We start from the raw sequence: 16,474 nt of genomic DNA, 5'->3' as shown, positions 1-16,474 counted from the left end.
TAAATCAAATGATTTTTTTGGTCAAAACCCATCATGTCTCAAGCTAGTACTCTACCAGGATGCCTTTGAAGTCGTTAACCCTTTAGGCTCTGCAAGGACAAAACACAAGGTATTAGCTGTATATGCATCAGTGGCAAACTTGCCACTTCATGTACGCTCAGACACAGATCACATGTCTCTTGTCTTACTGTGCAGGGAGAAAGATTTTAAAGAGTTTGGTCATGCTAATGTGTTCTCTGAATTACTGGCAGACTTGAAAGAATTGAAGGACAGTGGGATTGTTGCATCAGATGAAACTAGAGTCAGAGGAACTTTGTTTTGCATTGCTGGTGATAATCTGGGTTCTCACTGTATTGGTGGCTTCACTGAAAACTTTAGTTCTTCAAAGTACTTCTGCAGGTACTGCCTGATAACGAAATCTGAATTTCAGGGTGCTGACCCAAATCTGTGTGGACCAGAACGTACCAAAGAGAACTACAACTCTGCTGTTGATCGCCTCCAGATTGACAATACACCAGACATCGAAGGAGTGAAGTTCAGGTCAGTGTTCAATTCACTGAAATACTTCAACGTTTGTATGCCAGGCTTGCCACCATGTCTAGGTCATGATATCTTTGAGGGAGTTTTGGCTTATGATGTGGCACTGTATCTGAAATACTTCATAAAGAAAAAAGCATGGTTCACTTACTCCACTCTGAACCGACGCATCAAACAGTTTAGTTACCATGCCTCTGATGCTTCTACAAAGCCATCTGAGGTCAGTCCTCAAGCAGCTAAACTCTCAGGACAGGCTGTACAGAACTGGAACTCCCTCCGATTGCTGCCTCTCATAGTTGGTGACATAGTGACAGACCCCACAGATGATGTGTGGAACTTAACTCTGCAGCTGAAAGATATTGTAGACATGGTGTGTGCTCAGAAAATTTCAGTGGCTCAGGTAGCATATCTTGATATTCTTATTCAAGAATATTTAGAGTCAAGAAAAGCTCTGTTCCCAGAATGCAACCTGAGACCAAAACACCATTTTCTACGCCATTACCCAGCACTGATTCTGAAATTTGGCCCACTGATAAGATTATGGACAATGCGCTTTGAAAGTAAGCACAGTTATTTCAAGAGGTGTGCCAGAAATCTGAAAAATTTCAAAAACCTCTGCCATACACTCTCTGAAAGACATCAGATGTTTCAAGCCTATCTTGCAGCAGGGTCATTGTGTCAATCTGTCTTGAAAGTCAAAGATGGTTCTCCATTTTACTCACTGCTGTACAGTAAAGCCATTCAAGAAGCAGTTCAAATGTTTGACTTTACTGAAACCAATACAAAGGTCACAGTAGAAATGATGTACAAGGGAACACAGTACAAGAAAGGACACTTCCTTGTCACAGGGGGCTCTGACTCTGAGTTTGGTGAAGTAGTTCTCATTTTGATTAAGAATGACAGTGTTTATTTTCTGGTGTCGGTGCACGTGACAGAATACCATTCTCAGTATCATCTGCACTCAGTGAGAAAGGAAAAAGAAAAGATGCAGTGTGTGAACATCATTGACTTAATTGATTTCTATCCATTAACATCTTACATGAAGTATGGGTACCAAATGGTTCCATTGAAACACAGTGTGCTGTCACAATAATGGTGCTGTTAGTTTGGTACTTACGAAACACTGTATAAAAGTGTAGTATCAAGCAAGATCAGCTTCATATTTTAAGACCAAAGGTACCACTTGGTGTAAATTGACCTTTATTCACATTCTTTTATCAGACATCTCAGAAATGGGGGACAGCATAAGGAGTTCCATTACTAAGGTGCTGCCGGACCTGTCTGCCTTAATCCTTGAAATTGTACTGGAGGCACTACAATCATTAGGAGTGGAGACATCTGAGGACTTGCAGTTCATCAGTGAGACTGATCTGAACTCTGTCCTGAGACCAGTTCAGGCAAGAAAACTGCTGGCTGCCTGGAAACAAACCAGTAAGTATTATGATTTCATTGCACAATAGCCATGAAGGGCTTTCGGTTTTTTCTATTATGCTTTGGCCAAGGTCCAAAAAGTACAATTAATCTATTGTTTGTGATATTGTTTTACAGCACCAAATATGGAAATTTCAAGCCAGGCCAGCATATCGTCTCCATCTGTTTTAAGGTTTAAGGGTGGTGGCACAGCTAAGACCCAAGAGTCTCTTTCAAGGTTAGTAAAGTAAACAGATTCAAGAAGATATTTTACACATTTCTTTGTTGTCTGTCTCTAAATCTTATTTTGTCTTTATTATGATTAAAAAGGTTTGTTTTGTTCCTGCCCTTTTCAGACACTGAATTTGAGCAGAAACCATAAGGATACTCAAAGGACCTGTGACTCTCAGGAAATGGTGAGATTTCAGGTCATAATCTTTTTTTCTTTTTTTTCCCATTAAATTCATTTTCCTTTTTCCCTTTACAATATATTTTGTTTTTGTAAACAGCATCAACTGAGAGGGACAGATGAAACAGTTTCAAGACAATGGCAGGAAAAACATGCTGAAGATTGAAACAAACCTTGGCTGGAAATATTTGGTATGTGTTTTACCGTAAATCAAATTGTTGAAAAACATTCAGCTACACTGCAACACAGGGAAACTTGATTTGCACTTATTTTGTTACTTTAATTTCTTGTCTCATTATTTTTGTCAGTTATTATTGTTTATGGTGTATGCCCTTCTTGTTTTCTTTCTGAATGCAGAAGGTATCTAGCCAGTCCACAATGAAAGCTTCGTTGCACCCCATGAGTCTTCTGGCAGAAATGATGGCGCCTGTATTCTTTGGTTTCCCTAAACATCACACCCTGCCTGTTTATACGAGGCTCTTCAATTAAGTCTGCACCCAAAGATTCAATGAGAGGTAAGCAGTGGTATTATTCAAGTTTTGCTAAAGAAAGATGGACAGGAGACACTAATCTTAATCAGCCGAGCTCAGGTTCATGTCCAGGTGAGCAGTTTCATACGCTATAAAATGTAGATTGAATGATAGGTCTCATCACCATGCATTCAGCCATTAACTTCAAGTTCTATGATAAATCAATAGGAAACTTAAATACGTTTTCCAACAAATTATGATTGTGATTAGGGCTGCGTTGTCTATGTATCACTTTTACATAAGTAGATTTAAAGGATAACTATTGCCAAAACGCAACCTGGGCTGTTTTTTTTTTTTACTGTATCGATTTTGATGCGCTCAAATTTATGCCCCGGCCCCCTAGTATTCCCATTCACTGGCTATTGACCACAAAACAAAATCACGGTCAATCTCAAAAACGGCTCGTTTGTCGTAATTATGCTTTTATATATATGTTTGTCTCGTTTACAGTAAAAAAAACAAAAAAAAAAACAGCCCAGGTTGCATTTTGACAATAGCTATCCTTTACGAACTGTATATTTTACACTTAAGAAATCATTTATCATTAGATCTGTTTTTGGCAGCACGTTTTGTTCATTTCTGTGCATTTTGCTCAAGCACTGATCAAACTTTGTCCATTTTTTGCTGCAGAGGGGATCCTGCCAGTCCAAAGTGAACTCCTGATGGACATTGAAGTACTCCTGCAGAGCTTGTATCTTCGACACCATGCGCATTAGAAACTCCACTGAGTCCTTTCCTTCACCAAGGCAGGACCCAGTGACTCATTACTGTTGATAGGTCAGGGGCAGGTAATATTTTGTTTCATGTTTATTCATTCCTCCATGGATTACCAGCCACATATATGGACACATGCTGTATTCTCAAGATCTATGCTGTTTTGTAGGAATAGAGAAAATGATATGTTTAGTCTGTTTTCAAATGGTATGTCAAATTTTCTCATTGTTTATCAGTAATATTCACTACCTTGGTTATATATGAGCATCTTTAGATTTTTCTATATTTAGCGGTTGCAAATGTAAAATGTACGGTAAACCATTTATGTTCCTCATATTGTACTGTATTTTTAGCGGTAAAATATCGGCAGCTGTGGTTGCCAGGAATTTACCGTAAAATGTATCTGGTCAAAATAAAATGCTGTAATTTGTTATACAATTTCACTGTTTTTTACTGTCAAAGGTTTTAATAAGGTTTAACATATTTCTGTTATTTTTACAGTTATTTACAATAATAGGGTCTATCCTATTACTGTTAAATTAACAACAAATTACTGTAAATATTATTTTATATTATAACTTTTTTTTTTTTTTACTGCAAATATCCGTAAAAAGCTATGGAAAGTTGCATTTTTTTACATTAAATTGCTGTATAATTGACAAATATATTTGTTTTTTTTCTATCATGATTTTGGTAAAATAATACGTTGTCTACCTTAAAATTTAGGGTTACAAAACCAGTATACCGTATTGTCTTTTACAGATTCCACATTTTTTACACGGTATATTCCTGGCAACCACAGCTGCCGGTATTTTACCGTGAATTTGACAGTTTTTTTTTTTTTTTACAGTGTAGCTGCACTCTTTCTAAAACTATCAATGCGTAAATCTTGCTAGAATCCAAAAAATCCAGACATAACTGGTGGTTTTTAAGTTTCTTATAAGAAGCTGACTTTATGTGGATACAGGTTTTGTTCATGTTGCTGCCATGATGTGTAGCAGGAAGCTGGACCCAATTGCTGGAAACAGACGGAGGTAACAAAAAAAATCAACTTTTACTGAGGTTGAATTCAGAAAGGTCCAAAATGGCATGGGGCCAACAGCAAAACACACAACGCAAGGGTAAACTGGCTCAAATCTGACAAAAGACAAAGGGTAATTGGGGCAGAGTGGAGACATCCAGGAAACTACACACAGACCTGGGAAAGTTAAAACAAGAGACAAATGCCTATCAAATCAAAACAGAAAGCAACATTACAGAGGAACACCTCAACTCACAACAACAGAGACAAAGACTCTTACAACACAATATTAGGGAATATGAGGGATGCTAGACTTAAGTAAAGGAGGAGGAGAAAGGAATCCAAGATAAATCACAAGTGAAAACACCAAACAGAATACAGCGTAACAAAAAATGAAGACTAAGAATCTTAAAGACACGAAACAAACAGAAGATAAACGGAAGATACTAACAAACAATAGGAATCAACTGGAAATTACACAAAACTGAGTCAAAAATCCAGGACCACCACAGTAGCTGGTTATTATGAAATTGCAGAAGTATAACCTGCTTTGCACATGTTTTATTTGTTTACCCCACTGAGGACAGTGTTTGTCTATCCTTCACCCTAAATCTGACAATTTCTCATCTCATTTAAGGTTGTAAAATGGCACAAAACTATGAAAATTATATCTATTAATCCACAACTTCATGATTTATATTGTGTTATAGTGGAAACGACTTGAAAAGTTTTGTAAAAACAAATTCCTAGGATTCCTTTATAAGTTAATTATGCATGTTAATTATAATTACTTGCAAATATACCAGTAAATATACCAAATACAAGCAAGCATTTGTAGTAAATCCTCATGCACATTGGTACTGAATGTATTACATTATCTGTCATTAAATTTTGAATACAGTCATAGGAAAAAGAAAGCTTTCACAGGACTGTCTGCAGTCACAGGACTGCAGAACAAGCAAAACATTTCTCAATGATTTTATCTGCCTCTTGCGTTACTGTCGAGGAATGTTCCCCCATTCTTCTTTGCAACGTTGTTTCAGTTCATTGAGGTCTCCGGGCATTCGTTGATGCGCAGCTCTCTTAAGTAGGGATGGGTATCGTTTAGGTTTTATCCGATACCGGTGCCAAACCGGTACTTTTGAAACGGTGCCGGTGCTTAAACGGTGCTCAAACCGGTGCTTAAAGAATGGAGAACACAAAATTGATCCAAAAACCTCTCATGTTCAGCTGTTGTCTTTTTAAAAAGATAACAATGTTAGCCTTTTCTGCAGCTATAGGGCATATATGGTATCACTCTTGGCTGGAAGCAGTGCTTAAACAATGGAAAAAACACAAACTTTGTCCAAAAACCTCTCATGTTTAACTGTTTTCCACTTTTTCTTTGGTCATTTTAGCCTTTTTGGTCAGGGTGAAGGGAGTATCTGCCATCAAACAAGAAGACAGCCGCATGTAACTACGACTGTGTTTGCTAGTTCACCTTACGTGCATTAATGTAATAACGTGGTTAGCCTACTCAACGTAAATTACACACGAACAACATTAAGCTACTCACGCAGAGAAGAACGGCTGCTGCTGCCATCATCATCCGTCATCATTTCTGCTACACTGGCAGGGCTAGGGGCCAGGACTCTCCTCTTCGGGTTTTTGGGGGATGTTGCTAACTCCGGGTCCGATAACAGGCACCACACCCGCAGTAGATGTGCTCGGTGTGAGGTCTCGCAGCAAGCTGTGTTTCATCGGATTCGAGGTGTTACCTCCTTTGACAGTATCACAGTATCAGCTTAAAGCACTTGTTGCAGGCTGCTGAGTTTACATATTTTGCTGTGAAGTACAGCCAGACTTTTGACCACTTCGCTTTGGGCATTTTTAATCTGTAGCTCTGCTCTAAAAGAACATACGTACCTGGACCCCCCTACTATCCTCGGAAACGTAAAATGATTGGCTAGAATTCAAAGTGTATCACAGCTCAGGAAAAAAAAGCACCGAAATAAAGCACCGAAATGTGCGCTGTTTTTCGGTCTGGTTGCTACCGTTTATGTCAGAACCGGATACCGGTACCCATCCCTACTCTTAAGTTTATGCCACAGCACTTCAGTCAGGTTGAAGTCTGCCCTTTGTAATTGCAACACCTTGATTCTTTTTCTTTTTTTGTTCAATGATTCTGTTGTTGATTTGCTCCTGTGTTTGCAATCACTGTCCTGTTGCATGATCCACTTTCAGTCCAGCTGTCAGACAGATGGCTTCACATTTCACTATAGAATACTTTGGTGTGCAGAGGAGTTTATGGCTGACTCAATAACTGCAAGGACTGCAACTTTGAAAAGTCGTAAAATGTAATAATTAACATGATAACTGAGGCCCGTAGAGTCTGAGATGCAGGTCTTTGATGTTTTGCAGTTTCTCAGAGCACTGCATGGTCTGACATTAGGGTGAATTTACAGGGTCATGCACTCCTGGGAAAATTGTGGCATTGCATTAAAACAAGACTTAATTTTTCAGTGCAGCAAACTCCCCAAACTTCTGCTTTTATAGTCATATGACAACGTTACTTTTTACATGGCATGTTGCATGTATCTTCAGACTTTAGAGGGGAATAACTTACCCCGTAGGACTCTCTGGGGCTTCAAGAGATGATGAGATATATTTTCAGGCTGTAACATGTCAGACTTACAGACTAAGGGAACAACATGTTAACACTCATTTCCCCTTGATCAGCTGATCTTACAAGTGAAGCTTTACTTTCATAGTAACAATGAGATCTTAAATACTGTAAACAAAAATGTAACTGTAGCAAAAAGACTAATGGTTTTTTTTTCATCCAGCCAGTCCTTTAGGAAAAAATCCAGTTAATTGAAGGTTTAGTGAGGTAAACATAAACATACAGCAGGCGACAGTGTGGTCAACGACCTGGCATTTAGAAAAAAGGAGAACACATCATTCAGTTTTGTTTAGCGGTGTTTCCCAGCAGCATACAGTTTGATGTTGGAAATGAGGTCAGAGACAAAGACATAAATAAAATATGACATAGAGGTGACACAAGATTTTGGCTCATGTAAAAACAGAAAAGAAGTGATGACGACTTTGCAGAGAAGAAAACGCTCTCATGTCCCCGCTGTGGCTAAAGACTCATTTTACCCTGATGGATAATTACATTCTCATTTTATCTAAAAACAAAAACAGACATTCGATCTGTGTCTGACTCATACATTTGAACACCAGTGCATAAACTAAATCATCTTATTTGGTCATTTTGAGGAGATTTTTCTTTTTCAAATTTTTGACTTGCTGCTTATCCAAATTTTACTCATCTCAGCAAACCAAACGTCCCACAGTCACAAGGACAGAAGTGAAACATTGCAGTATCTCCAGACGCAAAATCCCATTGAGCATTCAAACCTAACAGTGCTGCACTCTGCTGTCTGCTTTGCCAAAAGAAATACAGCTCCTGGATGCAGGTGACTTCATGAATTGTGTTTGAACACCACATCTGCAGTTGCTAGAAAACAAATAAGAAATGCACAAACAGGGCTAATCGTTGTTTTTCATTATCCTTTAACTGTTTCTTTCATACTAAAATCCATACAGACAATAATATTCAAGCTATACTAAGCCAGAATTTATTGTTTTTCTCAGCTAATAATATATTGACATATTTCCCAGTGCTCATTATTTTTGAGCGATTCCTGCTGTCATTCTATGGCACTTTGTGGTGAGATTAGAGGGAAAGTTAAAAGATAAGTTACCGTAAACCTAGAGACACAGAGAGAGTACACACTAAGGGGTAATAAAAAGAAGAAGATAATGAAAAGCCCTGCAACAGCTATATTACAGTGAACTGTAAGCTCACTCTGTCTTTACTTTAACCCATACAGGCAGTTCATACTTCATGAAATCACAGGGCCAAGAATTCCCTGTTAAGTGTTTATACAGAATTTTGAATGACACATTTAACAGTTAAGAAATGATCATTAATCCTTAACAAATAAAATAAATACAAACAACATATATCCTTCAAGCTCGGATCCTCTACCTGACCTGGGAGCTTGAGGGTCCTGTGCAGTATCTTAGCTGTTTCTAGGACTGCGCTCTTCTGGACAGAGATCTCCGATGTTGTTCCTGGGATCTGCTGGAGCCACTCACCTAGTTTGGGAGTCACTGCACCGAGTGCTCCAGTTACCACTGGGACCACTGTTACCTTCACCCTCCACATCTTCTCCAGCTCTTTTCTGAGTCCTTGGTATTCCTCAAGCTTCTCGCGTTCCTTCTTCCTGATGTTGCTGTCATTTGGAACCGCTACATCTATCACTACGGCCGTCTTGGGTTTCTGCTGCCTGAGGTATTCACTGAGCACGCTGTCGGTTGGGGCCATCTTCCTATGTATTCCTGGATGTTTGCTGCCTCATCCTAGACTCCAGTCTTGTTAATGATCTCAATGAGGGGGTTCAGGCCTATGCAGAACAGCAGTGTGGACAGAGCATCTCCTTGGTAGATCCCGCATTTGATACTTGTGCTATGGGCTTGGAGTTGGCCTCTAGTGTTGTATACCACATTCCCATTGAGTTCCTGATGAAGGGTCTTAGGGTCCTTTTGATCTTGTATAGTTCTAGGCATTCCAGGTGTGGGGCATTGAGTCATAGGCCTTCTTGTAGTCAATCCAGGCAGTGCACAGGTTGGTCAGCCTAGTCTTGCAGTCTCGGCTGACTGCTCGGTTTACCAGTAGCTGGTGTTTTTCCACCTCTGGTATTCTTCCCAATCCCTTTCTGTGCCCCACTCATTTATTGTGTCATATGCCTGTTCATCTTAGCCACTATGATGCCTGACAGGTGGTACTGAGGCAGGTTATTGTCGGTCGTTGGATGGGACCAGTCTCTTCAGGGTGTCCTTCAGGATCAGGACTGTCCGGCCTTCAGTTAGCCATTGTAGGTGTCTCTCGTCAACTAGCAGCTGGTTCATTTGTGCTGCCAGACGCTCGTGGAGTGCAGTCAGCTTCTTCAGCCAGTAGGCGTGAACCATGTCAGGGCCTGGTGTTGTCCAACTCTTATACAGGAGACCCTTTTTTGGATGTCTGCCACTGTGTCAGTTACTGGTCACTGTTCAGGGAGGTTGCTGTTGTTTGCTCTTAGATCCACTAGCCACTGAGCATTGCTGTTATGGTTTGCGTCCTTCTCCCATATGCTCTTCCAGTATTTCTCTATTTCCAGCCTTGGTGGTGATGTTATATTGTTCCCCTCCCACTGAAAGTACACCTTGGCTGGTTCAGTGAAGAACAGCTGGCTTATTCCTTTCTCCAGCTCTGTGCTACTTTGATGTTGGCCTCTAGTCTCTAGTTTATATATGTGTATATATATATATATATGTGTATATATATATATATGTATATACACACATATATATATACACACACACACACACACACTGTATATAGATAGATAGATAGATGACTTTTGTGTGATAACTGATGTTTTTATCAGTTTTATTTAAAATGGAGACGTCATTCTGAAGCTGTTGAAATTTAATTAACCATGTATAACCATTACAACCATTAAATATTGATTTTGATTTAAAAAAAGAAAAAAAAAGAAGAAAAGAAAACAGATCCTCATAACAGCGTCGTAATTATCAACATGCATTACCAGTTAGATCTCATACTTTGCTTTTTGCAGCAAAATAGCCTGAACATTCAATGCAGCATTACGAAACCTGCATGTGGGACAGCACCTGTTTGCCACACTGGCAGAAATGGCACCTCAGGTGACATTATAATCTTATGACTTATGCATAGGAGGGATCATGAATTTAGTCTTCCCCATGGTCCTTTAATAATCAGCAGGTGCAGGAACAGGTAAATATGGTGGGAAAATAGACAGTTGTCTTGAGTGTCAAGGTGTCCCTTGAATTCTGTCACCACTTTCCCATAAGAAATACACACAGATGTGGCATGTAGAGTTTCACAGTTTCAGGATTCCCTAAAATCCCTGTTTTACAAACACTGTCATTTAAGTCCAAATTGTCCTGAGAGTTTTCAGCTGGAAAATATAACATTCACATCTTTCTAAAATGGAGCAAACACTGAGTGACCTCTTGTGTCTTGTATCAGAACCTCTCATATAGTACTGGGCCATCGCTGTTACCAAGAAAAGAGCACCCTTCTGCCCTCTTGTGTCTAAAAGTGGAGTTACAATGTAGAATGAGAATCATTAATGACTAAACACAATGCAATCTCTTACAAATTTATTAAACATAATTACAAAATAAGAATAAAAAAACTACAAATACATGAGTGAGATTATTCGGTCACACAATGCACTCCCTCTTTTGCGTTGACTGCCTCAATACAATTTCAGCTGAACATCTTCTTCAGCTTGAATTGTGATTGGACCAGAGGAAGGGGAGGAGGTAAACAGGGGGTTACAGCAGCACAGGCAGGGTGTCCCTCAATAACCAGTTACAAGATAGTGAAACAACACAGATAATACTGGCAGGAAAATAATCAATGTGCTGTGACCAATATTGCAGTTGCCATTCCAAAAACAAACGCTCATCTCAAGAGTAACATTTTCCCGTGTTGTGTCAGCTTTTCTCTTTTATATTTGTGTGGCCACCTGACCAAAGTAGCATGTGACAAATTCAAGACGTTATCAGTTTGTCAGGAGTCAATAGTTAACCACAGTTTTATCAGTATGAGCCAAGCTCGTTCACTCTCTTCGTCAGCTCTCATACATCAAATATGAACTTTTTTGCCTCACTTCAGACTCACCTCCACTCCTCACTTCTGAACCCATCCAGCTCAAGCCAACTGTCAAGAGTTCCTCCCCTCTACTCACCAGTCCCTGGTCCCTCTTTCACCGTCAGCTTTCTGTTACAGAAACTCCATGAATGGCCTCAGTTTCAGCCTCAGCCTGAAAGAACTAGTTGTGTTTACAAGAGGACAATGTTAGTCTGTTCACCTGCTGGTCAGTGTTCAATACTCCGACTGGGATAGCTGGAATAATTCAGAAGAAATTGGATATCATACATATTCATTACAAATTTAGATTACTAGTAAAGCTTGATGTAGCTGTTGTAACCCTTCTTGAATGGGATCAAAAATGAAGAAAGAGAGGAGAGCAGGAGCCCCTTAATTAATAAGGAGGAGGTGAAAAGAAAAATAAGATGTAAAAAATCAGGTGAATGCAAAACTTTTTGTAATTATTCCAAGCTTCATGTGTCCTTGAAATATTACACTACATAGTCAGTGGGCACAGTAAGCAGCACTTTCTCTGGTGCACGTGTACCTAGAAATTTAAAGGTTTCACCTGGGAGACCTGCTGCCTGAATCGGTATCTCAGCAGTGCACTGAAATTATTTTTGCCCTTAGACACAAATATACAAACACGTGAACTAAGGTTCAATAAAAGTGTACCTAAAGTCTTGTGTCTGAGAGAAGTAGTTCAGAGGGTTCATTTAGGTGTCGTCTTTGCAAGTCAAACTTCTACATCTACATCAAACCCCCAAAATAAGACGACTTAGAGAAGAAATGAATTTCAGTCTGATGACTAACAGGGAGGTATGCATACATTTATTTGCAGCTCCTACCAAAATACGCCCACAGGTTCAATACAACTACATTGCCCCCCAAAACCAGCAAAATGTATTATTTGGAAAAAAATTGTATTACCTCTAAAATCTTTCTGTAAATAAAAGGTTCAGCACGACGGCATTAAGTTGAAACCAACAAGGAAAAGGGGTTAGTTTAAAATGCACAGCCGTTTCTCAAATGGCTGCTGGGATTCATTTTTTGCATAAAAAGCAGAGAAAATACAAGCTAATGAAATTCCATAAACTACAGATTTTGGAGGTGGTTCTCTGAACTTTGACTCTGTTGATAAACACTTTGGGAAGGCCTCACTGTAACGTTCCTCCTGAAACTGGATAGACCCAGATCTAACAGCACGACACCACCACTCTGCTAAAGGTCAGTTTCTCCATATCCGTCTGTCTTTGTGCATGTGTGTGTGCCTGTGCATCTATACTTTTATGTGTCTATGTGCAGCACATAGAAAAAATCAAGACGTGTGAAGAAAATGAGGTGTTAATGGTTAACCCAGATAAATGAAACGATCTACACGTAGGAACGGTTTTAAATCTGCACAAATATCAGCTTTTTTCCATTCCAGACAGCACGATCAAAGCAACCTAATCTATTATCATTCTAAATACTATTAATCTGTTATTTCCCTATTTATCTGCATGATCTAAAACAGAAAAAATAACTACATTATTATTGTTAAAGTGCCAGAAGTCATCAAATCTCTAGACAATGATTATCAAAATATTTCCCCACTCACTGTGTGGAAATAAACTGTTTCATAAACTAGTTGTTCTATAGTAGTTCTATACATGCATGCATGCCTGCATGAGCACTGCACTGGGGCTTGAGCTGCAAACATTTACAGTATTATATGTTGTGAGTCTCGGCACTAACAAATGTTCAAATGTGTGAAGCTTATAAAAACCAGGACAGACTAAATTTGGGACATCCCAAAGCTAGGTCTTTGAGGACACAAATGCATGCTGTTACAAACATGTGCACACTCACACAAACACATGAGGTTGCAAACATGTACACGCAGTAAATGCATTTGCATGCTCAAGGTAAACCCTGAGAAAAATTATGTCAAAAGCAGAAGTATAGGCATATGCTCTCGCGCTTACGTGATCTGCAGTCTGCGGAAAATAAAAGCGAAAAAACAGAAAAATAAAAACATGAACAAAAAAAATGCTCGGGACAAACGGGAGTGAGTTAATGTGAAGGTTTAGCCTGCTGCTATAATCATTACACAGGCAGATTTCCCTTTCATTCTCTTTCCCTGTTTTACTCAACCCAGCTAATTGTTGACTTTGTTATGCAATTTCCAAACAAACACGGGGCAATTTGGCATGAATTTGGTTCAAACTTAAAATCGTCCTGGACCTGCAACAGTATAAAAAGAGCGACGCAGGGATCTCAGGCACTCTTCAGGCCTAAAGAGGGGTTCGCTGTTACAAAGTGCTTTGTGCTGCAGCTAGAACGGGGAACATGGCACCTGTGAAGAAGGTAAAATAAACCCTCTGCACACTATGCTCCACTGTGTATTGTTTTACACACCAAGTGCAATATGCAGTGCTGGTTAGTGGACTGTGGTGCTGTAAAGGAAATGTTGCCAGTGCATGTTTCATGCATGTGTGAGCATGTGGTCTGTGAAATGTCCAGACTGGAGCACTCAGTGCTGGAGAATCTCAAGCTAAAAATTGCTTTTTATCTTTACACCTTTGTACTTAAACAGTAATACTTACAGAATCATAAAATTGTCGTTGCACACAGAGATAACTAATTTCTCAACCACAGTACATTATGTATGGAACCATCTTTGTGTGTTCTTTGTCATTATTTTTAAAAATGTAGAATAAGCTACTCCACATCCATAAATGTACAAAAATCCATAGACAAAATGATCCACTGAGAACAGGTTAAGCTTGTCCATGGATCCCTCTGTTTCCACAGGGCATCCTTGAACGTCTCAATGCTGGTGAGGTGGTGATTGGTGATGGAGGATTTGTGTTTGCTCTGGAGAAGAGGGGGTACGTGAAGGCCGGACCATGGACCCCCGAAGCTACTGTACAGTACCCTGATGCAGGTAAGAACATACTACTGTAACAAAACTGCAACTCTGTTACATCTTAAAATGGGATTTCCAATGGCCTTCATGTACCCCCAAAGAAAAGGGGGTACGTGAAGGTTTGACCATTGACACCCGAGGCTAGTGTCACATACCCCGATGCCAGTAAGACAGCCAACACTCATACATGCTGAGTCTCCTATGCATCATCCACACCTAAACTCACTAAAGTTTTAACTTTAACGCGACAATGTATGCTTTCAGTGCGACAGCTGCATAGGGAGTTCCTGAGAGCCGGGTCCAACGTTATGCAGACCTTTACATTCTACGCCAGTGATGACAAACTTGAGAACAGAGGCAACAACCTCAAATTGACTGTAAGTTCAACAGGTTCGTTCTATAGGGAGCTCAGATCAATGAGGCTGCCTGTGATTTAGCCCGTGAAGTTGCCAATGAGGGTGACGCTCTTGTTGCTGGTGGTGTGTCCCAAACTCCATCCTACCTGAGCTGCAAGAGCGAGACAGAAGTGAGGGCAATTTTCAAGAAACAGCTGGACGTGTTTGTGAGGAAGAATGTGGATTTCCTCATTGCTAAAGTGAGTCATGTCCGATTAAGTCTCATAAAAGGGGCAATTACTAGCAGCGCAAATAAAGCCTAACTCTTCTCTTGCTGTCGTTCCAGTACTTTGAGCATGTTGAGGAGGCAGAGTGGGCTGTGCAGGTGCTGAAGACTAGTGGAAAGCCTGTAGCTGCTTCTCTGTGCATTGGACCAAAGGGAGACATGCATGGTGTCTCACCTGGAGAGTGTGCAGTCAGGCTGGTGAAGGCTGGTACGCAAATTTATAGTCATATGTTTTCTTTTTCTTCCTTTTACTTAAAGGCAAAAATAATCAAATTCCCCTTGTTTTGCAGGTGCCCAAATTGTGGGAGTCAACTGCCACTTTGACCCCATGACCTGCATGGAGTCCGTGAAGCTGATGAAAGAGGGAGTGGAGAAGGCTGGTCTGAAGGCTCACTACATGGTTCAGCCGCTGGCATTCCACACTCCTGACTGCAACCGTCAGGGATTCATTGATCTGCCAGAGTTCCCCTTTGGTAAAATATTTTTTGTGCATATTTAAAAAAGAAAAAAGCAGGCTATCTTGCAGTGGCCATCATTTCACATCCTCTTATCCCCTCTCCTCTCAGCCCTGGAACCCAGAATCCTAACTCGCTGGGACATGCATAAGTATGCCAGGGAGGCATACAAGGCTGGCATCCAATTCATTGGTGGCTGCTGTGGTTTTGAGCCCTATCACATCAGGGCTTTGGCAGAGGAACTGGCCCCTGAAAGAGGCATAATACCCGCTGGATCAGAGAAACATGGAATGTGGGGTAGTGGTCTGGAGATGCACACCAAACCTTGGGTCAGAGCCAGGTGAAGGATTTTAAAGGATTAGACAGATTCACACAATTGTAGCAATAAAATTCTTTAGTGTCTGTCTCCTAACCTGCCCTTTTTTTTCTAGGTCCCGTCGTGAATACTGGGAGAAGATCTTACCTGCATCCGGTTGCCCCAAATCCGCATCCATGTCCACACCAGAAGGCTGGGGTGTGACCAAGGGTGATGCTGAACTGCTTCAGCACAAAGAGGCCACCACCAGCCAGGAAATGAAGCATGTGCTGGAGGTGCAGAAGTCCAAGTCCACTGCATGAGGATGAGATCATAAAGAAAATCAATGCACCTTTCCCTCCAGTCAGTCAACAACAGAGAGACGGGGGGGCAGGGGGATGAGTGAGGTCTTTCCCACTTCAGTTAGACGATGAAAAGCACTTGTAACAGCAATGCTCCGACTGTAGAGTGTTAAACTGTAAAACCCCCAAAACAATAAACCTGAGTTTTTTACTTCACTTTATGGCTTCGTGTTGTTTTTGTGAAGCATGTGCTTGGACTGCTGCAACAAATCAAACTACTCAAAAATGTCTGTTACAAATTTCACCCATGCAGACATATGTGAAGTGGTCTAGTGTTTGACTGTTTTTTGTTTTTCTTTTAATGCCTGCCTGCTATCAGGTTGAAAACAAAAGGCCAAAAACTGGGAGGGAATCCAACAACAACACCAAGAACCATCTAATCCGGACCAAACTAGTATCGCACATTCACAATACTCTCATTCAAAGAGTTGCATAACCTTTCCCTTGCCAATCAGAGCAGCTCTTACTTAGAACACTCC

At 40.3% G+C, this 16,474-nt stretch overlaps 1 long non-coding RNA gene and 1 pseudogene across 3 annotated transcripts; both read left to right on the top strand.

Moving 5' to 3' along the window:
• Positions 1–297: 297 nt before the first annotated feature.
• Positions 298–4,051, top strand: LOC146376379 (uncharacterized). 2 transcript variants are annotated; one of them, XR_014801874.1, is made up of 7 exons: positions 298–540; positions 1,759–1,968; positions 2,086–2,185; positions 2,304–2,375; positions 2,457–2,547; positions 2,714–2,871; positions 3,517–4,051. It is a non-coding gene; the product is annotated as an uncharacterized LOC146376379 (long non-coding RNA). The 2 variants fall into 2 exon arrangements; XR_014801873.1 differs by having other exon boundaries at positions 299–540; positions 2,304–2,363; positions 3,517–4,049.
• Positions 4,052–4,684: 633 nt separating this feature from the next.
• Positions 4,685–16,156, top strand: LOC146376378 (betaine--homocysteine S-methyltransferase 1-like; annotated as a pseudogene). The gene is made up of 7 exons (XR_014801835.1): positions 4,685–4,721; positions 14,119–14,280; positions 14,527–14,857; positions 14,944–15,091; positions 15,174–15,356; positions 15,450–15,678; positions 15,770–16,156. The product of XR_014801835.1 is annotated as a betaine--homocysteine S-methyltransferase 1-like (transcript).
• The last annotated feature ends 318 nt before the right edge of the window (positions 16,157–16,474 follow it).

This window comes from Perissodus microlepis, chromosome 12 (genome assembly GCF_051167445.1).
Source record: "Perissodus microlepis isolate ML-2025 ecotype Zambia chromosome 12, ASM5116744v1, whole genome shotgun sequence".
NCBI classification, from domain to species: Eukaryota; Metazoa; Chordata; class Actinopteri; order Cichliformes; family Cichlidae; genus Perissodus; species Perissodus microlepis.
This window is presented reverse-complemented; position numbering and strand designations above follow the sequence as displayed.